The sequence below is a fragment of the Triticum dicoccoides genome, chromosome 4A (assembly GCF_002162155.2).
Source record: "Triticum dicoccoides isolate Atlit2015 ecotype Zavitan chromosome 4A, WEW_v2.0, whole genome shotgun sequence".
NCBI classification, from domain to species: Eukaryota; Viridiplantae; Streptophyta; class Magnoliopsida; order Poales; family Poaceae; genus Triticum; species Triticum dicoccoides.
The window spans coordinates 565,564,089-565,574,888 of NC_041386.1; the positions used below are offsets into that span (position 1 = coordinate 565,564,089).

The following is a 10,800-nucleotide window of genomic DNA, read 5'->3' on the forward strand; positions in this document are numbered from 1 at the left end:
GCCTCTTGCTTCATGTGCTTAGTGATATGCTCCAAAACCCTCAACTACTTTCCCATATCCACATTTGACCTAAACCCTAAGCCAAACTCGGTCCTACCGATTCTTCCTATCCGGCGCCACCGAGTTTCACTTGTCATTAGCCACTGCCAAACCCTAGCAATTCGGTCCTACCGATAGGGATCTCGGTCTCACCAAGATGGGGTTGCAAACTCTCTGTTTCCCTTTCGTAACTTTTCGGTCCCACCGAAAGAGCGAATCGGTCCCACCGAGATTGCAATGTAAACTCAATGTTTCCCCTTTGTAACTTTTCGGTCTCACCGAGTTCCACTCGGTCTCACCGAAAGAGCAAATTGGTCCCACCGAGTTTGCCTGACCAATTCTCTGGTTAGCTAATTACCAAATTCGGTCTCACCGAGTTTGTGTAATCGGTCTCACTGAGATTACGTTATGCCCAAACCCTAACCATATCGGTCCTACCGAGTTGCATGTCAGTCCCACCGAAAATCACTAACGGTCACTAGGTTTACATTTTCGGTCCGACCGAGTTTATTGATTCGGTCCCACCAAGATTGGAAAACTGTGTAACGGTTGGATTTTGTGTGGAGGCTATATATACCCCTCCACCTTCTTCTCATTCAGTGAGAGAGCCATCAGAACACACACACCATTCCAACTCATATGTTCTGAGAGAGAACCACCTACTCATGTGTTGAGATCAAGACATTCCATTCCTACCATATGAATCTTGATCTCTAGCCTTCCCAAGTTGCTTTCCACTCAAACCCTCTTTCCACCAAATCCAAATCCTATGAGAGAGAGTTGAGTGTTGGGGAGACTATCATTTGAAGCACAAGAGCAAGGAGTTCATTACCTACACACCATTTGTTACTTCTTGGAGAGTGGTGTCTCCTAGATTGGCTAGGTGTCACTTGGGAGCCTCCGACAAGATTGTGGAGTTGAACCAAGGAGTTTGTAAGGGCAAGGAGATCGCCTACTTCGTGAAGATCTACCGCTAGTGAGGCAAGTCCTGTGTGGGCGATGGCCATGGTGGGATAGACAAGGTTGCTTCTTCGTGGACCCTTTGTGGGTGGTTGCTTCTTCGTGGACCCTTCATGGGTGGAGCCCTATGTGGACTCGCGCAACCGTTGCCCTTGGGTGGAGCCCTGTGTGGACTCGCGCAACCATTACCCTTCGTGGGTTGAAGTCTCCATCAACGTGGATTTAGGATAGCACCACCTATCCGAACCACAGGAAAAACATCCGTGTCTCTAATAGCGTTTGAATTCTCCAAACCCTTCCCTTTACATTCTTGCAAGTTGCATGCTTTACTTTCCGCTGCTATATACTCTTTGCATGCTTGCTTGAATTATGTGATGATTGCTTGACTTGTCCTAAATTAGCTAAAATCTGCCAAGAACTAAAATTGGGAAAAGGTTAAGTTTTTATTTGGTCAAGTAGTATAATCACCCACCTCTAGACATACTTTCGATCCTACACCCTCCTCTCTTCCACTAAGGCCCATCTTGGCCCACTAAACCCACGGGGGGTTTCCGGTAGCCCCCGGTACTCCGCTAAAATCCCGATTTCACCCGGAACACTTCCGATATCCAAATATAGGCTTCCAATATATAAATCTTTATGTCTCGACCATTCCGAGACTCCTCGTCATGTCCGTGATCACATCCGGGACTCCGAACTAGCTTCGGTACATCAAAACATATAAACTCATAAAATAGACTATCACAGAACTTTAAGCGTGCAGACCCTACGAGTTCGAGAACTATGTAGACATGACCGAGACACATTTCCGGTCAATAACCAATAGTGGAACCTAGATGCTCATATTGGTTCCTACATATTCTACGAAGATCTTTATCGGTCAAACCGCACGACACTATATGTTGTTCTCTTTGTCATCGGTATATTACTTGCCCGGGATTCGATCGTCGGTATCCAATACCTAGTTCAATCTCGTTACCGGAAAGTCTCTTTACTCGTTCCGTAATACATCACCCCGTAACTAACTCATTAGTTATCATGCTTGCAAGGCTTATAGTGATGTCTATTACCGAGAGGGCCCAGAGATACCTCTCCGGCAATAGGAGTGACAAATCCTAATCTTGATCTATGCCAACTCAACAAGTACCATCGGAGACACCTGTAGAGCACCTTTATAATCACCCAGTTACATTTTGACGTTTGGTAGCACAGAAAGTGTTCCTCTGGTATTTGGGAGTTGCATAATCTCATAGTCATAAGAACATGTATAAGTCATGAAGAAAGCAATAGCAGTAAACAAATGATCAAGTGCTAAGCTAACGGAATGGGTCAAGTCAATCACATCATTCTCCTAATGATGTGATCCCATTGATCAAATAACAACTCATGTATATGGTTAGGAAACATAACCATCTTTGATCAATGAGCTAGTCAAGTAGAGGCATACTAGTGACACTATGTTTGTCTATGTATTCACACATGTATTATGTTTCCGGTTAATACAATTCTAGCATGAAAAACATTTATCATGAAATAAGGAAATAAATAATAACTTTATTATTGCCTCTAGCGCATATTTCCTTCACCCCCTTCCCTCATATATAAAGGAGTGGAGGAGGGGGAGGGACGGCCCACCGGGAGTAGGATCCCCCCTTCCCTAGTTGGACTAGGAGTGGAAGGAAGGGGGGAGAGGGGGAAGGAAAGGGGGGCGGCCCCCACCCAATTCGGATTGGGCTTGAGGGGGGCGTGCCCCCTCCTAGGGCCCCCTCTCTTCTCTCCCACTATGGCCCAATAAGGCCCATATACCTCCCGGGGGTTCCGGTAACCTCCACATCATTTTCCTTACCATAATTGTCCTTGCCAGTTCACTACAAGAAATATGTCAACTTATGACCTTCTGTCAGTGACCCTCGAAGAATTGGTCATAAATTTATGACCATTTTAGACCAATTGGTCAAAAGCTGTCTGGGGGGCTCTAAACCCTAAACCATAACGACCATTTTGGTCAGAAAGGTCATAATTTCATTAGAGGTAATGGTCATAAAGCAAACAGCGCTAGTCCGCTGCCTTATTCCTAGTTGTTAACGACCAATATACATGGTCATAGCCTTGTAAATTGTGGTGGGTTGCTATGACTAGGCGCCACCTCATCAGTTTTGCCTATGTGTCATGTCCATGTGGCAGTTTTTGCCCTAGGTTGTGAAGCAACCTATATTTCTGTCATTCCCAAAATTCCCAAAAAATCTCATAAATTCTATGGGTCATATCTTCGTCAAATATGTAAAAACCTTCCTTGCCTAGTTCAAAAATAATTCAAAAATATTCATTTTCCTATTCTATTCAGAACAACAGTTTGTGAAGGAAGTACCACTTTGGCATGTCCAAATAGTATCCATTTTCTACAGTGCTTTCCTATGCCCAAATAACCATCCTCCACCAAATGCCAGCTCAATCCATTCATTATTTTGAGCCGAGCTTCAACATTCGTATTTATGTCCAGTGTGGTAGTTTGCAAAGCAAGTACCACCTAGGCTCCTCCTTTTGAGCTGAAAATTTGTGAAGACGGTCTTCTATGTAACTAATCATCCTCAGACAAAACTCACGCCCATTAGCCTTGTACATTTCCCGTACCGCTAATCAAACACTTGGCTGCTAATTCATGTTTGAGCATCGATCGGTCTCCTCGTGAGAATCTTATGTTGTAATTTTCTTCCTAGCACCTACCTGGGGAGTGGCCAACCCACTAGACATGCCTAAGCCGCCCAGAACACATGGCAACGCCACGGTCACGCGGTGACCACGCGGCGGGCATGCGAGTTTACGCGCTCTAGAGTTGGGGCCCTCGGCCACCGCACAAACCTCGACGTATCGCCACCAAACCATGTATTTATGATTAAATAGGTACTTATGTAACTAGAAATGATTTTTGGAAAAAATAAATAGCAAACTATGAGGCACCTGCAGTTCAAATTTGACCTGCTTCCAACTGATCGGCAGAAATTTGTCTTTTTCACAAGAGGTGGATCAAACAAATTTACACCCAACCATTTTGTCAATTGTGCATTAAATATGTCCTAGTATTTTATAAAAATGATTTGGTCCAATTTTGCAACAATTATTTCGTAGTTCCTTCACAAAAAAACCTCCTTTCGGGCACTCGAAATATGGAAAATGGTTTTTTCGTCCAACGAAAATGAAAACTTCCTTAGGCAACATTGTTTGCCATTCCAATATGCACCCTTGTGCACAATATGAGATCATTTGAACAAACTATGCCATGAATGTGGCCATAAGATTGATCATTTGGCTTGAAAGCCATGAATCTTCACACATGATAGCTCATTTCTGAGAACACTTTTTTAAAATAATTATCGTATTACAAGTTTATTATTTTTCCCGGAAACTTGGTCACATATAATGACACAATGCAAAGGTTTTCTAATTTTTTGATTTTTTTTTGAATTTTTTATGCCCGTATCAAAATGTGGTCAAAACGGCGGGCTTGTCCATTCCTAGCTAGCGGTTGAATCTTGGAATTTTTTTGGTGTTTCTCTGATTAAATAGATACTTATGTACCTAGAAATGATTTTTGGAAAAAATAAAGAGCAAACTACGAGGTAGCTACAGTTCAAATTTGACCCGCTTCCACCTGAATCAGCGGGAATTTGTCTTTCTCACCAGAGGTGGATCAAATCTTTTGACACCCAACCATTTGGTAATTCTGCATGAAATATGGCCTAGTATTTTATAAAAATTATTTGGTCCAATTTTGCAACAATTATTTGGTAGGTCCTTCACAAAAAAAACCTCATTTGGGGCAATCGAAAAATGGAAAATGGTTTTTTCGTGCACAGAAAATGAAAACTTCCTTAGGAAACATTGTTTGCCGTTCCAAGATGCACCCTTTTGCACAATATAAGATCATTTGAACAAACTATGCCAAGAATGTCGCCATAAGATTGATCATTTGGCTTGATAGCCATGAATCTTCACACGTGATAGCTCGTTTCTGAGAACACTTTTTTAAAATAATTGCCGTATTGCAAGTTTGTTATTTTTCCTGGGAACTTGGCCACATATAATGACACAATGCGAAGGTTTCCCAATTATATGATTTTTTTTGAATTTTTTATGCCCGTTTCAAAATGCGGTCAAAAAAGCGGGAATGACCGTTCCTAGCTAATGGTTGAATCTTGGAATTTTTTTGGTGTTTCTATGATTATTTAGATACTTATGTACCTAGAAATCATTTTTGGAAAAAATAAAGAGCAAACTACAAGGTAGCTACAGTTCAAATTTGACCCGCTTCCTGCTGAATCGGCGGGAATTTGTCTTTTTCACCAGAGGTGGATCAAAACTTTTGACACCCAACCATTTTGTCAATTGTGCATTATATATGGCCTAGTATTTTATAAAATTTATTAGGTCCAATTTTGCAACAAATATATGGTAGGTCCTTCACAAAAAACTCATTTTGGGCACTCGGAAAAATGGAAAATGGTTTTTTCGTCCAACGAAAATGAAAACTTCCTTAGGCAACATTGTTTGCCATTCCAATATGCACCCTTGTGCACAATATGAGATCATTTGAACAAACTATGCCATGAATGCGGCCATAAGATTGATCATTTGGCTTGAAAGCCATGAATCTTCACACATGATAGCTCATTTCTGAGAACATTTTTTTAAAATAATTATCATATTACAAGTTTATTATTTTTTCCCGAAACTTGGTCACATATAATGACACAATGCGAAGGTTTTCCAATTTTTTGATTTTTTTTGAATTTTTTATGCCCGTTTCAAAATGCGGTCAAAACGGCTGGAATGACCGTTCCTAGCTAGTGGTTGAATCTTGGAACTTTTTTGGTGTTTCTCTGATTAAATAGATACTTATGTAACTAGAAATGATTTTTGGAAAAAATAAATAGCAAACTATGAGGCAACTGTAGTTCAAATTTGACCCGCTTCCAACTAAATCGGCGGGAATTTGTCTTTTTCCCCAAAGGTGGATCAAAACTTTTTACAACCAACCATTTGGTCAATTGTGCATTAAATATGGCCTAGTATTTTATAAAATTAATTTGGTGCAATTTTGCAACAAATATATGGCAGGTCCTTCACAAAAAAACTCATTTCGGGCACTTGAAAAATGGAAAATGAATTTTCCGTGCAAAGAAAATGAAAACTCCCTTAGGCAACATTGTTTGGAATTCCAAGATGCAGCATTGTGCACAATATGAGATCATTTAAACAAACTATGCCATGAATGTGGCCATGACTGTTAGGCGCCGGCGCGCCGGCCCAAACTTTGGGCCGGTCGGCTCAGAGCCGTTCGAGGTGTACCCGCAGAATCGCGGGCAGGTTGATGATGGACGCTCGCCGCAGGAGCAGAAAGGGGTGTGCTCTGATTTGGGGGAGAAATTGTTGTGTTGACTGAGCGATGGGATAAGGAAGATGCTGCAAATGGTTTGCATGCCCACGAGGAGACGCGTGGGGGAAGACGTGGCACACCCACGATCGTACACTGTGCGCGTCGCCCGGCGCAACGTTCGGCCGGCGCACCGGATACAACGATTTCCCTTCACAAAATAACACTATCTTTAGCACTTGGAAACTATTTTAAATCACTGATTTTCCGAACCAATCAGAAATCTTCCCACGGATCGATGACATGGCGCCCATCCATACATCCATCCATGTCTCCATCCCACATCCATCCATCCATCTATTTACAGAAAAAAAACAAAAGAAAAATAAAAAGAGATACCCCACCCGCAGCCCAAACCCTAGCTCAGATCCCCCCATCGCACCCCTCCTCTCTCGTCCACATCTCCCCTCGTCTCCCACATCGCCGCCGCCACCCACCTGTCGTCCCTCCCCAACCGCGCCTCAGATGCGCCACCTCAAGCGGATCCCCCACCTCCTCTCCTCTGTACTTACCTCTAGCGACCCCTCTCTCTCCCGGACACATCTGCGCCGCCAGAGACGCCGCACCTCCCATGATTCAATCCAACCCTCTCCCCTGATCCCACCTGCCGGCGGCGACCTCCTCTCAACCAGCTCCGCCACCGGCCTCCAGATCCAACCCAACAGCTACCAGCTCAGGCCTAACCCCTACCCCGCGGCCATGGCCATGGCAGGGCGAGCCCGAATCCCTACCCCATGGTGGCTAGGGTTTCGGTCGCCTCCAACCCAATCTGGCGCTGCTCCGGTGAATCCCGAGCCCTCAAGCACCGATCCATCTCCTGGATGCGTTGATCTGCTCGAGGACGACCATTTCTTCGTCAACCTGCAAGGACGCGCGCCGGTAGCAGGCAATCTCCTTTCCGACGAGCCCACCCATGGCGACCAGGACGGTCTCCCCCTCCCAAATCTAGCATGGTCTCCCAAATCTCCCTCTGCTCCTCAAGGTCCGACCCTAGTGATTCTTACCCGAGTATTGATTTGGTTAGGAACTGGAGTAACTTTTATTCGATGCTTCTTGTTTCCAAGCAGAGCACGGATATGGGGTGCCCATCAGGGGATGAGTCTGGGCGAAGGTCGGTGGTTCGTTCGAGCAAGATCGCGTCGGGGTGGGCGCCGCGTGAGCTTCTCCTTGTCAGGTGCCCTTCTGATGCGGTTGGCGACCAGTAATATTACTCTACTGTATTTTTTGTTTCTAGCAGAATGAGACCATTGGTTGTTCGCTTCTGTGGCTGCCTGTTTCATGCTTCAGACTTGTATCTTGCAGGGTGTGGAGGAGGGCAGAGTTGATTTTCTCAAGATTCTGAAGAGTGCCAACTCCGTTTTTCGCCATGCAGTGTTGGGGAGCACCATTCTTGCCCTGTTGTACCCACCTTCATTTACATGGTTCACAACCAGGTCGGTCTTGTAATGTTTTTGCTGCTTGCTTTGATTTTCTCAAGATTCTGAAGAGTGCCAACTCCGTTTACATGGTTCAGACATTGATAGGCCAGGGCGTGTGCTTGTATTAGCATGGAACAATTACTACTCCTACTAATTAATGAAGGAAGCACACTTGTTCACATAAATGAAGATATGTCTGTGTTAGTATTAGTGTTCTTGATCTTACCTGATAGACTTGTTTTTACTAATATAAACAAATCAAATCAGATTGTTTGCATACAATCGAATCATTCTCACTTTAGTTGAGTTCTAAGTACGTAGTGTCTTTAGTTCTTTGCTTATATTATAGTCAGAGTTATACCGTGTGACTGAATCATGTGTTATTTAGTTAGCTGAGCAGTATCTTTAGTTTTCTAATGATTGCTCAACTCTCAATTCTGAATAAATAAGTAGCTGACCCTATTGGTTCTTTCTTTATTCAGGGCTATGAGTTGATGACCACGCTGCTGTTTTGCCCTGCTTGATAATTCTTTTACTGTCCGGTCTACTCTGCATAGTTTCCAGTTGATTATAAAATGATAAAACAGTGGTGATGTGAGGTCCGATAATGGTTTGTAATTTTGGTTACATCCCCAACCTCTCCAGCTAGCTTCTTCTTCACATCATATCATATTTGCACCTGCTGCTACATCATGGATTGGATGGTCACCTACTAGCTAAGTAGATTAGCTTGTATTGCCATCGAATTAGTCAATACTGTTTCACTTTGCTTGTTTCTTGTACTAGGTCTGTCAGTTACAACATAAACAAACAAATTGCTTAGCTCTCAACTATGAATACATAGCTAGCTAAAATTGTTCTTTCTTTCTCTCTTCAGAGCTATGACTTATATGGGTCAAGCTGCTGTTTTTCTGTGCTCGATGATACTATTGCTGCCTGTATACTGATACATGTAGTGATATTTACCTGAACTGAAGTTGTCAATGTACCATTATTTTTCTGCTCACAAGCATATGCACCTGCATGTCTAGTCTGTTGTAATTTTTTTTAGTCCGTGGTGGATCTCTCCAACTCTTGCATGCTCTGGTTGATCTTGGCTGGAACATTTGGCCATTTGCTATTATAGTTTGTAACTTGTAAATTATCTTCTTGTTCGCACTAGTCTAATTGCCCTATGCATTACACAACTTAATCATCAACATGAATTGTTTGTGGAAATGCTTGTGTCATTGTCCAACTGTCTTATAAGTGTATTAGTGTGGATGAGGTGTGCTGTATGTTATCAATTGGCATCTAAATTAGTTCATATTCCCACTTCCCTACCTGCTATAATGTGCTTGCAAGCTCAAAATTTGTGCTTCTATTACTACAGGCTATAATGTGCCTGCGTGCTTAAATTTTATGCTTCTATTGCTATGGGCCGGTCTTTTGCGGTAAAATAATGATGTTAGATGTTTGTTGGTTGCTGTATATGGGCAAGACGAATTGAATCCTACAATGTACTTATCAAATACATTAGTGTTTTTCGATCCCGTTCTAATTAATGTGTATAGTTCAAGCCCTTGTTTCTATCTAAATATGTGCACTGATGTTCAGTTGCCTTCTGAAAAATTATTGGTGTATTTTTTGTTTCTCAAATACAAAATAGCTTGCTCATTACAGCTATGGCATCCCTACTGTTAGCTTTCATATTGTTTCTCTGTTTTCCTGTAGGAGAGTTTCATTTTAACTATCTGGAGAACAAAAAGCATGGTACTAGCTCAATTTGTGTTATCATTCTAAATAACTACACTTTTCTTGAATGGTTTGTCCATAATATATTTGCCCAGTTTTTTTGATCCTTCTCTATTGATTCATGTAATAGGGCAACCGAGGAAGGCATGTTGTCTGTTTTCTAGAAGGCCGTTTTGTTTGTTCCCAGCCCTAACTATGGTTGTCCAGCTAGTTCGGCATGTTATTCATCTTACTATGGTAGTCCAACGAGTTTGGCATGTTTTGAGTTTGGCATGTTCATGACGGGAGCAGGTGCCAGTTTGTGATTGCTTGTAAGTATCTTGTAAAGCTTGTAAAGTACTGTATTACACTTGTAACTCATTACTGTGATTGCCACTGTATTACACTTGTAAGGATCTGGCTGCTCTCATCTAAAGTATCATGTGTGTTTTCTGTGTCTGCCAATTTAAATACTAGTTGAAATATGAAGACTATGAGCCTGATAAATGGGACCCACTTACCAGAACATGACAAATGGGACCTAGTTACTAGAACCTGACAACAGGGACCCACCTGACCCATTTTATAAAAATCAAAAAATGAAACTGCTGAGACAAAAAGGCCACGGCCCAAAATTAAAAAGGCTGCAATGTTGGGCTTGGCCCATGAAGCCGATCAAAATTGATAGAAAAATACATTAAAAAGGCCGAATTGTTGGGCTAGGCCCATGTAGAAAACCGAATTGGACCGGGCTGAATATTGTGCCACATCAGCTTGCCATGCTGGATGCCTACGTGGCCTGGGGAGGTTGCTAGTGACCAAAACGCCATAGTAGACGTATTTTGGTCATAAACGTCTTCGACCATTCCAGAAGAAAGGTCGCTATAGTCAGTTTATGACCGCCAGCTTTTGACCTTCTATTTTTGGTCACAAAAAGGTCGCAAATGAAAAACCATGACCTTTCAGTGACCAATGTGGTCACAAGTTGACATATTTCTTGTAGTGGTTGCTCTCTGCTTGGCCAGCTCTTCTATCTTAGCATCTTGTTTGTCTGCCAGACTATCACATCTTCTCAGATTGTCTTCTATGTTGTTGTCCAGATCAACATCTTCCTCTTGGTCTCCAGGATTTATTCCCAACCTGGCAGCAAAAGAATCTACAGACTCCTCATTGGCTCCGTAATCAACTGTCTCCACATAAGTATCATTATCTTCTACTTTGTTTTCTTCTTCCATTTTC

The 10,800-nt window shown here is 42.6% G+C and overlaps 1 long non-coding RNA gene across 1 annotated transcript; it reads left to right on the plus strand.

Moving 5' to 3' along the window:
* The first annotated feature begins 7,515 nt into the window (after positions 1-7,515).
* On the plus strand, positions 7,516-9,892 carry LOC119289156. Its single transcript, XR_005141440.1, has 4 exons — positions 7,516-7,604; positions 7,733-7,863; positions 8,331-8,458; positions 9,713-9,892. It is a non-coding gene; the product is annotated as an uncharacterized LOC119289156 (long non-coding RNA).
* The last annotated feature ends 908 nt before the right edge of the window (positions 9,893-10,800 follow it).